We start from the raw sequence: 19061 nt of genomic DNA on the forward strand, positions 1-19061 counted from the left end.
ATAATCATTTATTAATTTATTACATTTCCTTCAAACAATTTAAAATTGATTTCTTCAATAAACCTCTTTGTAGGTTTACGGTTTCTTGATGAGCAACGTAATGTGGTATTTGTATTTGTGTTTGTATTTGCTTCATTTACTGGCACAACCATTTCTGTAACTTCCAAAGAACTTTCATGATTTGGGATAACTAAACGATTTCTTAACTGATCTGCATGCTTCCGTAATGTTTTCCCGGAAGATTCAACAATATAAGAATAAAGTCCTATTCTTTCTTTAATTACTCCCTCTCTCCAACCATTGGTATTTTCATTATTTAACCATATAGGTTGTGAGATTTCAAATTCTCTTTCCTTTGAATGTAAATCATGATGAAGGCTTTGTTTATCATTGGCCCTTACTATTTCGTGTTCGGCATTTGGTCGGATCCAATCCAGACTTGTTTTCAATTGCCTCCCAAACATAATTTTAGCAGGAGATCTCCCTGTGGAACTATGCTCTCCCAATCGGTAGGTTGTTAAAACCTGTGTCATAGCTTCTTCGGGATCGCTAATTGAATCTCTCGTTGCATAATACCGACCTTTCAAAGTTCGTACTGTACATTCAGCTAATCCATTAGTTTTTGGATGATAGGGTGCCGAACGTATATGACGTATGTTATTTAAATCACAATACCTAGGGAATTCCCCTGATAAGAAATGTGGTCCATTGTCTGACACAATGTACTTGGGTATTCCAAACCTAGCAAACCATTTTTTTAGTCGTTTTATCATAGCATCAGAAGAGGTATTTTGCATTAGATCAACTTCTAACCATTTGGAATAAGAATCGACACCTATTAGCCAGTATCGCGAATCTACTGGTCCAGCAAAATCAATATGGATTCGCTCCCAAGATTCCTTTCCAACAGTCCAAGAATATAGAGGTACTTCTTGAATACTAGGTCTATTTTTCTGGCATCCAGAACATATTTTGATAAAATTTTCTATATCAACATCACATCTGGGCCACCAACAATACAATCTAAAAATAGATTTCATTACATTTTCCCCAGGATTTTCCCAGTGAATCATTCCTAACACTGCATTTCTTAATTTATTAGGAATAACCAATCTCCCATTCCATTCTATAATATTACGATTGACAGAAAGCTCTTCCCGTCGATTATAAAAATTAACTATTTCTTTATCTTTATGACGATCAAAGTTTCGCCAACTTTGTTGAATATGTATTGCTACTTTTTTTAATATTAAATCTTGCTTCAACTCTTTTCGCAGAATATTTTCTGACAATTGCATATCATCCAAATTAATACTTCGAATATCCAAAGCATGTTTAGAATCTTGATTCTCTTCCGAAATTTCTTGGTGTTTATTAATCAAATCTCGAATTCTAGAATCTAGTGTTATGCAACATTTTTCTTTTTCAATATTGTTGACCAAATTGCGTACTTGTTTAATCATAACCTGACGAGGCATTTCTAAATTGAATGCTATAATCCATGGTAATCCGAAAAGAGGCACCCCAGTTGTATTCATTATTACCACTGGTAGAGTCCTTGTCTGTGATCCAATCCTAACATTGACTTGGGTCTCGCCCTTGACGTCTAACGGATGATCACCATATGCAGTCAATGGACTGGTTGGCCTAATTTTTGGTCGACCAATACTTCTCCCTATATCAATTCCTATCAATGACGCTTGTGCACCAGTGTCAAAATCAAATTCAACATCTAACCCATTTATCTCTGCAGTTAGTTTTGCTCGATTCTCTCGATTTTGTTGAATCTTCCAAATATTATGAATAGAATAACTTGATGACACTCTTATATAATTTAAATTCTTTGATTTACAGCAAACTGCAAAATGACCAATTTTTTTACATTTATTACATGCCGCATTTGTAGCTGGGCATCTCACTTCTCAGTTATGAATAAAACCACATTTATAACATTTAAGTTTATTATAATCTTTATCATTATTATATTATTATTTATTATTCTCTTTATCAAATGTATTATTATACTTGACTTTATTATAGCCTTTATCAAATGTAATCGTCGTTTTAATTGGATGTTTATAATTATTATCATTATCATTTCTTTTGTTATTATCATTTATCTTATTAACAACAGGCATATTTTTATTTGCCATTTCTTTATCTGCTCGCTCAGAAGCTAATGCCAGATCAAGAATAAATTGAAAAGTCAGTACATTATTATCTCTATCAAGACCGTCGGGATATAGAGCTCTAAGATCTCTTTCCAATCCCGGTATTTCCATGCCAGCCATAAACTGATCACGTAAACGCTCGTCAATATCATTAAGATAATGACAACGCTTGCCAATTGTTCTAATTTTATCTGCAAATTCAGTTATGGTTTCAGTTGTTCTCCGTAATCTAACGAAATCAAATCTAGAAGCAAAAGCTGTTGACGTCTAAATAGTTTAAAACATACTGACTTAATTTCCTTAAAAGATAAAGTTTCGATCGAATCAGGATAACAAAAACGGTCCACCAACTCAATATTCTTATTGCCAAAAAATGTTAAAAATATATCTTTATATTGACATTCAGATGGGCTTACGTTTTTTAACCGAAAACTGGCTTCCCATTGAGAAAAATATCTGTGGATAGAAGTGTCCAACTCGAATTTATCAAATTTAATCGTAGATAAATCCGCTATTTTTTTTGAATCTCCATTTAAGGAATTATTTTCTCCCTTTAAGGAATTATTATCTCCATTTAAGGAATTATTTTCTCCATTTATCGTCGCCATTTGTAGTAATACCTACTACTAATTATAAACAATACGATTATTAATTTATATTTCAATTTATTTTTGACATCAAATTTTTATTAATTGTTTTTCGAATGTTCGATTCTATTTTAATATACAATATCTATAAATAATCATTTATTAATTTATTACAAATACTAAAATGACTAACTTGAGAATTGACTTAATTTATTTTAAAAAAATTAAATTTTATGGTTTAATATTTTAATATATATCTTTTTAGGTTTTCAACCCCATGAGAACAGAAAAGATATTCTAAAATGTTTGGCCGGAGTGTGACAAAAATATTTTGCGAGCACAATCAAAACCTTTTAATGTCGTTCGCTTTAAGTGCAAACACTTTTAAATGTAAAAAAACTCCGCGATTTTGATAAAAATTGCCAGAGGTGTACATTTGCTCAAAATAAAAAGATCTTCAAATTTATTTTTTAAAAATTTTGTGTAACGATCTTCAAAGATCTTCATGATATTTATTTTTTTACCCCTTTATTAAAAGCCCAGATGTTTTACAATTTTATTAATATAATATTTCTTTTATGTTTTATACCTCTCCTCCTGCCTTGATGAAAATTGAAAAATTTCTGGGCTTTTAATAATGGGGTAAAAAAATAAATATCATGAAGATCTTTGAAGATCGTTACACAAAATTTTTAAAAAATAAAAGATCTTCAAATTTTACGATCTTCAAAGATCTTGCTCAAATTTTTGAGCTAGATCTCGCTCAAAAATCTTCAAAGAAGATCTTTTGTACAACTCTGAAAATTGCTATGGCATAATGTTAAATTGCATTTAAAATTGCAAATCGGTTAATTGTGATCAGAGAAATGCATAATTTTTCAGGCCCCGTTTATATGACAATAACGTAAATTTAAAAAAATATATAAAATTTATCGAAAAAAATTATTCGTGATTTTTTTTACATGAACTTTTTTTAATACAAAAAGGGATTTTATTATACATTATAATCATGTTAAAATTATTTTTTGAATAAAACATCATTCCAAATGTTAACCCTCAAACAAAAGGGGGAAATCATTGAAAATTTAAGCATTACTTCAGAAACACAATATTTCCATAATTTACAGATTGGAAGCTAATAAAGCATATATCCCCTTTGCAACTAAAAGTGTTAGAATGGATTGTTACCCAAAGACAGAATCAGCCTCATTGTTTTGGGTTACCAATTGCAAAGTAAAAATTGCAGTCTAAATGGGACAGTGATTCTAGCAAAAGCTATATTTTTATGAAGATGAAAAAGTGCAATGAATATAGCAAAAATAGATTCCCATCTCTGATTATAATCTTTATAAGTGTGATGAGGCAGGACTATTCTGAAGAGCATTAACAAAGTACACAATGGAATTTAGTGGGACTCAATCAATTGGCTTCAAACCAGACAAGTAAGAGGTTCAGTTCTATTGGGAATGACTAAAATACGCGTCCCCGAAAACTACGCGTCCCTACGCGTCCCAGGTCAAAACGACTTATTTTTATTAATATTAATAGGAAATCTTATTAAGCTTTATAAGATGAGTTAGAAAATGTTTTTTTTAATTTAAAAAAAATACGGTAACTATATAAAATTTATAAAAATTTATTTTTTTAAAAAATAAACTACGCGTCCCTACGCGTCCCCGGTCAAAATACAGCTTTTTTTAAAAAATCAAAACGGATTCATATTTAGCTCATTAAAAGAATACAGAATATGTAAATATTATATTTTAAACTATTTTATAACTTAGGGATTTTTTCAAAAAACACTTTTTTTTTCAAAAACACTACGCGTCCCCGGTCAAAAAACTGTTTTTTTTAAAAAATAAAAGCAGATTCATGTTTAGCTTTTCAAGGAGATTCAGAAAATGGTATTAATAAAAAAAATCGCGTCCCCGGCCAAAATACAGTTTTTTTTAAAAAATCAAAACGGATTCATATTTAGCTCATTAAAAGAATACAGAATATGTAAATATTATATTTTAAACTATTTTATAACTTAGGGATTTTTTCAAAAAACACTTTTTTTTTTCAAAAACACTACGCGTCCCCGGTCAAAAAACTGTTTTTTTTAAAAAATAAAAGCAGATTCATGTTTAGCTTTTCAAGGAGATTCAGAAAATGGTATTAATAAAAAAAATTTAAAAAAAAAATTTTCGAAAAATTTTTTTTTGGCTAAACTACGCGTCCCCGGCCAAAATACAGTTTTTTTTAAAAAATCAAAACGGATTCATATTTAGCTCACTAAAAGAATACAGAATATGTAAATATTATATTTTAAACTATTTTATAACTTATGATTTTTTCAAAAAACACTTTTTTTTTCAAAAACACTACGCGTCCCCGGTCAAAAAACTGTTTTTTTTAAAAATAAAAGCAGATTCATGTTTAGCTTTTCAAGGAGATTCAGAAAATGGTATTAATAAAAAAAATTTAAAAAAAAAATTTTAATCAAAACGGATTCATATTTAGCTCACTAAAAGAATACAGAATATGTAAATATTATATTTTAAACTATTTTATAACTTATGATTTTTTCAAAAAACACTTTTTTTTTCAAAAACACTACGCGTACCCGGTCAAAAAACCGTTTTTTTTAAAAATAAAGCAGATTCATGTTTAGCTTTTCAAGGAGATTCAGAATAATTTTGGTAGTTGAGAATTCAAATAAAATATTTAAAAAAGCCAATGTCTAGCCCATATTTAAAATTAAAAAATTTTCAAGGATATCTATTTTAAATTTTACCCAAGTTGATTTCTATCATAAATGTAAATTATGATATTTCTAATACCCTTACATTGCAACATTTTTACCTCTTTTTCTCCTAAATATTAATATTTTTATGAAATATATTAATAAAGCATATTTAGTATCGTATACACCTAACTAATTAGTAATTACCCATCAACCTCGTCATTCTGATTAAATTAAATTAATTTTATAAAAAAAAATTTTAATATATATATATATACAAATATATCAAAATATAAAATTGACGGGGGGGGGCTCAATGGTTAGAACGTATGCCTTCCGAACGATAAGTTGCTAGTTCGAATCCCGTTTTGCCATAAAAAATTTAAAAAAAAATTTTTTAACATTAGCGAGATAATAACAGCTCTCGATTTATTTAACATTAAGATGATAGGAAAGTTGATAGAAAAAAAAAAATTTAACATTAGGAGATAGGAAAGTGAAATTAACGTTAAGAAGATATCAAAGTTGATAGAAAAAAAATTAACATTACCAAGATACGAAAATGTTCACATTTATAGATAGATAGATATATATCATATTAAATCAATGTGTTAAAAAGCTAAAAAATCAAACAAAGTTGAGTGTTCTAAATCTGATTGATGAATTAGAAAATATTATAATTATAATTTATTTTTCATTTATGAGTAATAAGTTTTTTAAAATAACTTTCTAATCTTACATTAATAGTTAAAATTTATCATTTTATATGTTTTGTATATGGGAGACTGGGGTTAGGATCCCGGGCTTGGCAAACCACTTAATCTCATTTCAAAATTAAATATCCTAATATAGTTTTTATTAGTTTACATCTATAGACAAAAAATCTTTTGAAATATTTAATTTATTAAAGATTTTATTTAAGAAATAAAATTTTGATGAAATTTTTAAAAAATTTTTATATGACAAAATTTTAATTTTTATTAAAATATATAATCATTTATATCTAAATTAAATTTTATAGTTAATTTTAAACACTCTTCTATAATTTGGAAAAGTTCAATGTGTATTTATTATATCTAGATAATATTTCAAATCCAATTATTTTTTTGTAATAACAATATAAATAGTTATTTTTAAGTTTAAATATTACCAATTATTAAAGTCCTATAATTTGAAATTTTTGACTATAATTATTGAAAGTAAAAAGGCATATAAAAATAAATATATTATATTATTATATAAACTATAAATAGATATCGAAGATGAAAACAACATCATATTATAGTTTGGTCAATGATTGAAATTGGAAAACTAAATCGTGATACGTCGGAAACAACATTCTATAAAGACTACCGTGATTGAAACACCCACATTATTTTACAACAAACGAATATTTACATTTTTTTACCAGAGTTGTTAAACGCTATTTCTAAAAGTAGCGCGCTACCGTAATAGCTATTTGTCAAAAAAAGTAGCGCGCTACCGCTTTCGCTATTTGTCAAAAAAAGTAGCGCGCTATTAGCTACTTTTTTTCAAAAGTAGCTTTAGCTACTTTTAAGCTACTTTTATAAAAAAAAATTTAGAAACAAATGAAACAAATTTTTTTTATTTTTTTTTTGCTTATAATGTAAATGTATAATAAATAATATATAAAAATCAACATTTATAAATATAAAAATATAGTTAGTTTAGATTATAAAAAAATAAGCAATATAAATAAATATTTATTTTAATTTGTTGCATTTTAATAATAATATCATTTCAATATTATCATCCCCAAGTCTAGAGCGACGATCAGAAAGTATAAGCTTTGCTTTACTAAATAATCTCTCGACACTAGCACTTGAGGGCAAGGGGGTATTAAATTTCATATATAAATTTTTAATATATGAAAAATTATCAAAAATATTCATCTCAATATATTTTGATTGAAAAAAAAGATCAATTGGATTTTCTATTAAATCATCTTTAATTTCAAAAAAATTATTTGAGGATGTCTTCGTGGTAGATACTCGGCAATCTCTGTTTGTTGGAGTAAGATTATTCAGCTTCGCCATTAGCCTATCTTATTTATAATTTGATATAAATTATGATAATCATAATATTACTAAAATATGTGTGTATTTAGTTAATAAAAATTCTATAAATAATGTGAAATATTAAAATACTAAATATTTTATAGATTAAATAATAACCATTCCATTCTGATAAAAATCATAACTTAAAATAAATATTATAAATAAATTTGTGATATAACCTAAATGCCTTCAGGTAGTTAGACCCATTATCAGTAACCATCTTGCAAACTTTATTATGAATCCTAAAAGACTTGTGGATGTCAATAATTTTATTTGCAAGTACGTCATATGTCTGGCATCCTATAATCCTTTTAAGGGCTAAGGCTACAGATCTTCTTTTTAAAGTCCTAGGGTCTAACCAATGGCCTGTGATTCCCAAATAAGCTCTAAAAATATTTAATCAGATCAATTTATAAATATAAATAAGTTTTTACCTTCTGTTATGTGTCCAACTATCTGCCGTGGTACATACATAAGATATATATGATAACTCTACTATTAGAGCATCTTTCATCACTTTGAAGTTGTCGGCTATTTTATTCATAAGTGTCTGGCGACATAAAACTGTTGTGCCAGGGGATAAAGTTTTAATCATCAGAGTAAATGATGGATTATCAACCAAAGACACTGGCTGAACTGTGTCAATAATAAAATCAACAATAACTTTATCAACCAATTTTTGTGAAATATTGGCATGTTTATTATCAGTTAATTTGGTTTGGATAGTATGTCTTTTTGAATGAAGATTCTCCTATACCAAATTTTTTTATATGTTTCTCTATTTCCTTATAGCAATTGGCGTGAACAGTCTAATAAAATAAATAATATTATAATGTAAAAATAACAATTTACCTTTAGGTGTTTCTTCAGGTTATAGCTACTCGATTGATTTGATGATATATTTTTTTTACATTTTAAGCACATGAATTTGAATCCAGATTTTGTTTAATATTTATTTTAAAAAATTTTTCAAATTTAGGGAATGGAAAAACGTTATTAGAGCTATTAAGTACATTTTCTTCCATTGAATCTTCCATATCTGAATCACTTTCAAGGATTTGGATATCCATGGACGATGCCATTTTAGATTATTAACACAGATTGAAAATATAAATTAAAAATTGAAAATATATTTAAATTTCAAAATTAAATAATAAATTATAAAAATTATAATTAATTATGATATTATATTTAAATTTTCATGTTTATACTTACATTCATTATATTTTTTAAAAGTAGCGAAGTAGCGCGCTACTTAGCTACTTTTAAAAAAAGTAGCTCGCTATAAAATTAAATAATTTAAAAAAAGTAGCGGCTATTAGCTATAGCTACCAAAAAAGATAGCGCGCTAAGTAGCGCGCGCTACTTTAACAACTCTGTTTTTTACCTATTACGATTGTATATAATAATATGTAATATAAATGGTATTTTATTATTGACAAATTATGATTGAAATATTATCTAGATATAATAAATACACATTGAACTTTTCCAAATTATAGAAGAGTGTTTAAAATTAACTATAAAATTTAATTTAGATATAAATGATTATATATTTTAATAAAAATTAAAATTTTGTCATGTAAAAATTTTTTGAAAATTTCATCAAAATTTTATTTCTTAAATAAAATCTTTAATAAATTAAATATTTCAAAAGATTTTTTGTCTATAGATGTAAACTAATAAAAACTATATTAGGATATTTAATTTTGAAATGAGATTAAGTGGTTTGCCAAGCCCGGGGTCCTAATCCCAGTCTCCCATATACAAAACATATAAAATGATAAATTTTAACTATTAATGTAAGATTAGAAAGTTATTTTAAAAAACTTATTACTAACATAAATGAAAAATAAATTATAATTATAATATTTTCTAATTCATCAATCAGATTTAGAACACTCAACTTTGTTTGATTTTTTAGCTTTTTAACACATTGATTTAATATGATATATATCTATCTATCTATAAATGTGAACGTTTTCGTATCTTGGTAATGTTAATTTTTTTTCTATCAACTTTGATATCTTCTTAACGTTAATTTCACTTTCCTATCTCCTAATGTTAAAATTTTTTTTTCTATCAACTTTCCTATCATCTTAATGTTAAATAAATCGAGAGCTATTATTATCTCGCTAAAAATTTTTTTTTAAATTTTTTATGGCAAAACGGGATTCGAACTAGCAACTTATCGTTCGGAAGGCATACGTTCTAACCATTGAGCCCCCCCCCCCCGTCAATTTTATATTTTGATATATTTGTATATATATATATTAAAAAAATTTTTTTATAAAATTAATTTAATTTAATCAGAATGACGAGGTTGATGGGTAATTACTAATTAGTTAGGTGTATACGATACTAAATATGCTTTATTAATATATTTCATAAAAATATTAATATTTAGGAGAAAAAGAGGTAAAAATGTTGCAATGTAAGGGTATTAGAAATATCATAATTTACATTTATGATAGAAATCAACTTGGGTAAAATTAAAAATAGATATCCTTGAAAATTTTTTAATTTTAAATATGGGCTAGACATTGGCTTTTTTAAATATTTTATTTGAATTCTCAACTACCAAAATTATTCTGAATCTCCTTGAAAAGCTAAACATGAATCTGCTTTTATTTTAAAAAAAACGGTTTTTTGACCGGGGACGCGTAGTGTTTTTGAAAAAAAAAAGTGTTTTATGAAAAAATCACTAAGTTATAAAATAGTTTAAAATATAATATATACATATTCTGTATTCTTTTAATGAGCTAAATATGAATCCGTTTTGATTTTTTTAAAAAAACTGTATTTTGACCGGGGACGCATAGGGATGCGTAGTTTAGCCAAAAAAAATTTTTTCGAAAAAATTTTTTTTTTAATTTTTTTTTATTAATACCATTTTCTGAATCTCCTTAAAAAGCTAAACATGAATCTGCTTTTATTTTAAAAAAAAAACAGTTTTTTGACCGGGGACGCGTAGTGTTTTCGAAAAAAAGTGTTTTTTGAAAAATTCACTAAGTTATAAAATAGTTTAAAATATAATATTTACATATTCTGTATTCTATTAATGAGCTAAATATGAATCTGTTTTGATTTTTTAAAAAAAACTGTATTTTGACCGGGGACGCGTAGTTTAGCCAAAAAAAAATTTTTTTTTTAAATTTTTTTTAAATTTTTTTTTATTAATACCATTTTCTGAATCTTTTTAAAAAGCTAAACATGAATCTGCTTTTATTTTTTAAAAAAAACGGTTTTTTGACCGGGGACGCGTAGTGTTTTTGAAAAAAAAAGTGTTTTTTGAAAAAATCACTAAGTTATAAAATAGTTTAAAATATAATATTTACATATTCTGTATTCTTTTAATGAGCTAAATATGAATCTGTTTTGATTTTTAAAAAAAAACTGTATTTTGACCGGGGACGCCTAGGGACGCGTAGTATAGCCAAAAAAATTTTTTTTTTAATTTTTTTTTATTATTACCATTTTCTGAATCTCCTTAAAAAGCTAAACATGAATCTGCTTTTATTTTTTAAAAAAAACGGTTTTTTGACCGGGGACGCGTAGTGTTTTCGAAAAAAAGTGTTTTTTGAAAAAATCACTATGTTATAAAATAGTTTAAAATATAATATTTACATATTCTGTATTCTTTTAATGAGCTAAATATGAATCCGTTTTGATTTTTTAAAAAAAACTATATTTTGGCCGGGGACGCGTAGTTTAGCCAAAAAAAAAATTTTTTAAAAAAATTTTTTTTTAAAATTTTTTTTATTAATACCATTTTCTGAATCTCCTTAAAAAGCTAAACATGAATCTGCTTTTATTTTTTTAAAAAAACGGTTTTTTGACCGGGGACGCGTAGTGTTTTTGAAAAAAAAAGTGTTTTTTGAAAAAATCACTAAGTTATAAAATAGTTTAAAATATAATATTTACATATTCTGTATTCTTTTAATGAGCTAAATATGAATCTGTTTTGATTTTTTAAAAAAAACTGTATTTTGACCTGGGACGCGTAGGGACGCGTAGTTTAGCCAAAAAAAAATTTTTTTTTTAATTTTTTTTTTTAAATTTTTTTTATTAATACCATTTTCTGAATCTCCTTAAAATGCTAAACATGAATCTGCTTTTATTTTTTAAAAAAAAACGGTTTTTTGACCGGGGACGCGTAGTGTTTTCGAAAAAAGTGTTTTTTGAAAAAATCACTATGTTATAAAATAGTTTAAAATATAATATTTACATATTCTGTATTCTTTTAATGAGCTAAATATGAATCCGTTTTGATTTTTTTAAAAAAACTATATTTTGGCCGGGGACGCTTAGTTTAGCCAAAAAAAAAATTTTTTGAAAATTTTTTTTATTAATACCATTTTCTGAATCTCCTTGAAAAGCTAAACATGAATCTGCTTTTATTTTTTAAAAAAAACGGTTTTTGACCGGGGACGCGTAGTGTTTTTGAAAAAAAAAGTGTTTTTTGAAAAAATCACTAAGTTATAAAATAGTTTAAAATATAATATTTACATATTCTGTATTCTTTTAATGAGCTAAATATGGATCTGTTTTGATTTTTAAAAAAAAACTGTATTTTGACCGGGGACGCGTAGGGACGCGTAGTATAGCCAAAAAATATTTTTTTTTAAATTTTTTTTTATTAATACCATTTTCTGAATCTCCTTAAAAAGCTAAACATGAATCTGCTTTTATTTTTTTACGGTTTTTTGACCGGGGACGCGTAGTGTTTTTGAAAAAAAAGTGTTTTTTGAAAAAATCACTAAGTTATAAAATGGTTTAAAATATAATATTTACATATTCTGTATTCTTTTAAAGAGCTAAATATGAATCTGTTTTGATTTTTTAAAAAAAACTGTATTTTGACCTGGGACGCGTAGGGACGCGTAGTTTAGCCAAAAAAAAAATTTTTTTTTTAATTTTTTTTTTAAAATTTTTTTTATTAATACCATTTTCTGAATCTCCTTAAAAAGCTAAACATGAATCTGCTTTTATTTTTAAAAAAAAACGGTTTTTTGACCGGGGACGCGTAGTGTTTTCGAAAAAAGTGTTTTTTAAAAAAATCACTATGTTATAAAATAGTTTAAAATATAATATTTACATATTCTGTATTCTTTTAATGAGCTAAATATGAATCCGTTTTGATTTTTTAAAAAAAACTATATTTTGGCCGGGGACGCGTAGTTTAGCCAAAAAAAAAATTTTTTAAAAAAATTTTTTTTTTAAGTGTCTGATGAAGAGGCCAGACGGAGTGCCCCTTTTATATCTAAATTATCGATTTTTTTTCTCATTAAATTTACTTTTATCTTAAAAGGATTTATGGATAACTTAGGTGTGGAAGTTATGTCCATTGAAATGTTGTCTAGATCATTTATCCTGTTCTTAATTTGTTGAGTGAGGGACAGTTTGCTTTTGTCAGTTGGAACCTGAAAGGCATGGAAGCCAAATAAGAGAAACTCTTTCCAGTGCTGTGGGGAGTTAAAATTGGTTAGAAGGTTATTAATAGTTTTAATATATGATTTAGCCGCAAGAAGCCTGGCTTCCCGTGGGATTCTTGAGATAATATGAGATTTAGGTAAATTCATCGGAGAAGGAGGGTATTGGTTACTCATTGGAAGTACAGGGTGAGTCCTCATTAACAGATAAATTATTAATTGTGGTGAGAGCTGGGATATGTGAAGGGGATGTTAATGTTAAATGCAATAGAGAAAATGGAGGGGGGATAGGATTGGTAAAGGTAACTGATGTGATAAATGACACTAGTTACCACTTTTACCGAGCTTCCTTAGGGTTCCGTTTTTGTTGATTAAGGTATGTAGCCCACAGTTTGGACATTTTTTTCTAATTGGGATATGTGTAGAAGGATTTATATTTATAGGGGGAGGGGCAAGGTGAAGGGAATTGAAATTTTTGTGTTATTGTTTTTCTTAGAGGGGGAATAAGATGGATATATTTTTAAAAAAAATTTAAAAATAAGAAGAAAAAAAAGAACTCGAAATAAAATAGTTGAAAATTATCGTTAAATTTATTTTATTTTAATTAAATGGATGTTAAGAGTTATTTAAATAAATAAACAATAAGCAATTAACATTGACGTAAATGGGCCATTAGTAAGTAAAAATGGTGGATAATAATATACTTGAAATGACGCAAAATTTTTCGTGGAAGAAGGTAATGTTATCAGCGAAACAAAAAAAAAAGGGCACGGAAATATCCGATATGAGAAGGGAACTCATTTTTTTGAGACTCTTGAAGAATATCGATTGAGAAAAGATAAATATAATTTGAATTATTTTGAGAGATTAGTGTAGTGTGATTCATCTAGATTTGTTTTCGCAAGTAATTTGGAGAATTAATCAATTGACTATCCCTTTGGTTGAAGATAGGCTATGGTCGTCTTTAAAGGGCTTGTAACCATTCGGTTTTATAATGTTTATGCTACGATAAAATATATTTTGTTGATATGTAGCAATAGGTATAAGTTTGTATAATTTTGTGGTTGGAGTGATACTCAAGATTAAATTAGTCAAGGAATTAAACGGTCCAGAACCAAGGAGAATGATATAATTGAAGGAGTTATTTTAGTTTTTATAATTATAGGAATTTAATAATAAATTATTTTACAAACTTTTTCTTTTATTAATAATCTTCAATTTCTTTATTAAAATATAATTATGTCGTTTTTAGGTTAAAAAGAATTATTGAAATATTCTTAAAACATAAATTATAATTAAACAGTTAGGTTTTATATTATTATTGCCTCTATATTTATAATATTAAAAATTTAAATTCATGTTATGAATATTTTTTTTTAGATTTACCGTCTCAAAAACATAGGGGCCATTTATATCAAAATCTCACAACCCCTTAGTGGGATTTTGATGGTGTGAGATTTCGAAATCTTATAGATCACTCTCACACGTTACACCAGGGGAAAGTCTGGGTTTGAATAATATAAAAATTCTAGAGTTTTGACAAAAAAAAAATTTTTTGAAAATTTTTTTTTGAAAATTTTTTTTATTAATACCATTTTCTGAATCTCCTTGAAAAGCTAAACATGAATCTGCTTTTATTTTTTAAAAAAAACGGTTTTTGACCGGGGACGCGTAGTGTTTTTGAAAAAAAAAGTGTTTTTTGAAAAAATCACTAAGTTATAAAATAGTTTAAAATATAATATTTACATATTCTGTATTCTTTTAATGAGCTAAATATGGATCTGTTTTGATTTTTAAAAAAAAACTGTATTTTGACCGGGGACGCGTAGGGACGCGTAGTATAGCCAAAAAATATTTTTTTTTAAATTTTTTTTTATTAATACCATTTTCTGAATCTCCTTAAAAAGCTAAACATGAATCTGCTTTTATTTTTTTACGGTTTTTTGACCGGGGACGCGTAGTGTTTTTGAAAAAAAAGTGTTTTTTGAAAAAATCACTAAGTTATAAAATGGTTTAAAATATAATATTTACATATTCTGTATTCTTTTAAAGAGCTAAATATGAATCTGTTTTGATTTTTAAAAAAAAACTGTATTTTGACCGGGGACGCGTAGGGACGCGTAGTATAGCCAAAAAATATTTTTTTTTAAATTTTTTTTTATTAATACCATTTTCTGAATCTCCTTAAAAAGCTAAACATGAATCTGCTTTTATTTTTTTACGGTTTTTTGACCGGGGACGCGTAGTGTTTTTGAAAAAAAAGTGTTTTTTGAAAAAATCACTAAGTTATAAAATGGTTTAAAATATAATATTTACATATTCTGTATTCTTTTAAAGAGCTAAATATGAATCTGTTTTGATTTTTTAAAAAAAACTGTATTTTGACCTGGGACGCGTAGGGACGCGTAGTTTAGCCAAAAAAAAAATTTTTTTTTAAATTTTTTTTTTAAAATTTTTTTTATTAATACCATTTTCTGAATCTCCTTAAAAAGCTAAACATGAATCTGCTTTTATTTTTTAAAAAAAACGGTTTTTTGACCGGGGACGCGTAGTGTTTTTGAAAAAAAAAGTGTTTTTTGAAAAAATCACTAAGTTATAAAATAGTTTAAAATATAATATTTACATATTCTGTATTCTTTTAATGAGCTAAATATAAATCCGTTTTTATTTTTTAAAAAAAACTGTATTTTGACCGGGAACGCGTATGGACGCGTAGGGACGCGTAGTTTATTTATTAAAAAAATAAATTTTTATAAATTTTATATAGTTACCGTATTTTTTTTAAATTAAAAAAAACATTTTCTAACTCATCTTATAAAGCTTAATAAGATTTCCTATTAATATTAATAAAAATAAGTCGTTTTGACCTGGGACGCGTAGGGACGCGTAGTTTTCGGGGACGCGTATTTTAGTCATTCCCGTTCTATTTATGATAAATCTGGATGGATCTGATAAATATTTATATGTGTAGGGAAATTTAAAAAATCTAGAAGCTTTAAAAATAAAAAAATTAGTAATGAAATACCAATCTAATAAAATAGTTGGGTGGCAACTTCAACTTTTGAAGATATCCTAATAGGATTCCTCATTAATGAAGAAAATTATATAGTTTTATGACAAAGAATAAAATATTTTTTTACCAGTAAATACCACATTCCTAATTTAATCTTTAGACATAGGTGCAAGGGTATTATGAGAAAGATGGTAACATTGATGGAAAGAAATGACACCACCTCTTTTATAAAAGATTTACACTCGATGATAGCCTCTATCTTATAAAATTTGCATGGGATGAGGTGACAAGTACAGCAATCATAAAATACTTGCTAATTTTTTGATAAGTCTATGGTATTTGATTGAGAATTGGAAGATGAAACGAAGAAGATGAATTTGATCCCATATTTATAGAATATGTGTTACATTGATGTTGCTAGCTGTCATTGTATATTGGATGATCAAGACAGACATTTATAAACAAATAAGATTAGAATTTGAAGGTTTAATTAAAAAATTTAATTAATCTTATTTTTTATAAAAAGTTATCAGAGATCTAACAATAATGAGGGAATTTATAGATATCTGCTAATTTAGTTACGGCTCTTAATGGTTATATTTTTTTGAATATGCTCATGATCATATAAGGGACCAAGATTCATTAAGAAAGCTAGAGAATATAGTAGAAAAATAATTATTTGCTCATTTATGGATTTTTGAATAGGCACAGGATATTCCAATGTAACAGTGTTCACTAAGAAAGCTAGAGAATATGATAAAAATAATTAACCATCAAGACTTTGATAACTCTTATCACAAAAATATAAGTAGCAAAAAAATTATCTTGTTTTATAATAATATTATGTATATAGTAAAACGATTTCAAATCAAATATTATGGAAATTAAAACAAATCATTTCTGCTTTTTAATATTTATGTTTTCCTAATTAGCCACTAGATATTTTTAAAAAATCAACAGATATAAATTGAATATATTGTATCATAATATATGGAATAGATAAAAAAAAAATATATTAATATAAGGCTGGCTTTACACATGGTAAAAATCAAATTCATATGTTTAAACATAGTAGCCAAATTTTTAAAATTTATATTTTTAATTCAAAATTTGGGTAGACTTTTTTTTAAATTAAAAATTTATAGTATGTTATTTTTATTTGCTGAAGATGATATTATTGTTATTTTTATTTGCTGAAGATGATATGCAACTAAATATTGAAATATTCATTGATGGATCCTAATTTTTTACTTTTAAACAAAATTTTCTTTTTCAAAAATATGAACTCTGTAGTACAAATATACATAATTATATTTAAAAAAAAATTTCGAAAAAGGGATAGGGTTGTTTAAAAAGAGTTATTGTATACCCCATCAAATATTTAATTAATATTAAATACCATATGTCTTCTTCGCATACCTGTCCTTCATGTCAAAAACTGATACATCTTAGAAAGGACGGATGCTTACAAATTCATGGCTCTCCTTCTGCTAGATGTCAATACTCCGGCCTTCCTCCACATTCCATTATCAACAATTCGACTTTTATTTCCGCAAATATCGTTCCTCCTCCTCAAAATTCGAATTCAAGCTTTTCAGATTTTTTTCTTGATCATCCAAAACCTAACATTATTTCTAGGATCCCCAATGGTGCAAGATTGACTGTGGCCAAATCCTTTACAGACTGTCTATCATCCCTATTGCTAAACTTTAGTAATGAAAACGAATGGCTTACATTTCTTTTCTATGGCTATAATGCTTTCAAGGTGCCAGACAAAACTTCACATAAATCCCTAACCCAGCAAATCAAGGATTCTGCTTCAATAGTTGTCCCTCATCTATACGAACACGGGAAGACATCTGTTGTCAAAAATAAAATGAAACCCTCTGCTATCGAGCTGAAGGCCAATTTAATCACTAAAAAAATTGACAATCTTAACATCAAAGGTGCACTTAGATTGGTTTCTACTCAAGACTCCCTCGCTGAACCTTCAAACGACACATACTTGAAGCTCTGCAAAAAACACCCTTCTACAACTATAACCCCTATATCTCTACAGCCTCACTCTACATGCGCATCACAATTTACCACTGATGAAGTGAGGAAAGCTATCCTTTCCTTTCATCGAGATTCAGCATATGGCCTTGATGGAATCCGTCCTATATTTCTCCAGGACATTACTTCCCCCTCAATATGTTCTCAAACTTCAATTCTTTCCAAAATTACAAACTTTTGCAACAAAATCTTAAAAGGTGATGTGCCAACCTTTGTTTCCCCTATTCTTTTCGGTGCCAGGCTAATAGTCCTTCAAAAACCCAATAATGATTTAAGACCGATTGCAATTGGCTCGACCTTTCGTCGTTTAGTAGCTAAAATGATTTCCTCTCGAATAAAGCATGAAGCTTTAAATATATTAAGTCCTTTCCAACTTGGTGTTGGTATACCTGGCGGCTGTGAAGCTGTTGTTCATCTAACGAGAATACACTTAGAAACCCAGCCAACCAACGAATCTTTAGTCAAAATCGACTTCAACAATGCTTATAACACTCTTTCTCGGAATTCCTTTCTGAGCTCATAGAGTATTCTCTTTCCTGGTTACACTAAATTCTTTTATTCATGCTATCAACAGCCTTCCACTCTACAATTTGATACCTATAAAATTCCTTCGATTGAGGGCATACAACAGGGAGATCCTCTAGGTTCTTTATTTTTCTGTTTAGGGATCAATGAAATTGTTAAATCTATTAAAGAGGCTATCATTGCATGCATGGTACATCGATGATGGAATCCTTTGTGGTACAAATGACGAAATCAATAAAGCTGTAATGATAATCAAGGATGCAGGGCTATTCATTGGTCTATCAATCAACCATGAAAAATCAGAATTCATTCCAATTAATTCATCAGAAAACAATTTTCATAATTTCAAACAGATTACTCTGGAGGAATTATCTCACTTAGGTGCTCCCGTTGGTGGACACACAGCCATATCATCCTTCCTACAATCTACAATCGAAACCCTTAATGAGTTGGCTGACCTATTTTCCCTTCT

At 27.2% G+C, this 19061-nt stretch overlaps 1 long non-coding RNA gene across 1 annotated transcript; it reads right to left on the reverse strand.

Annotated features, from left to right (window-relative positions):
• Positions 1-7499: 7499 nt before the first annotated feature.
• On the reverse strand, positions 7500-8223 carry LOC135929972 (uncharacterized). The gene is made up of 3 exons (XR_010572684.1): positions 7999-8223; positions 7744-7950; positions 7500-7547 (listed from the first exon to the last, which is right to left on the reverse strand). It is a non-coding gene; the product is annotated as an uncharacterized LOC135929972 (long non-coding RNA).
• Positions 8224-19061: the final 10838 nt, after the last annotated feature.

The sequence above is a fragment of the Gordionus sp. m RMFG-2023 genome, chromosome 5 (genome assembly GCF_954871325.1).
Source record: "Gordionus sp. m RMFG-2023 chromosome 5, tfGorSpeb1-WG-v2, whole genome shotgun sequence".
Classification (NCBI taxonomy): Eukaryota; Metazoa; Nematomorpha; class Gordioida; order Chordodea; family Parachordodidae; genus Gordionus; species Gordionus sp. m RMFG-2023.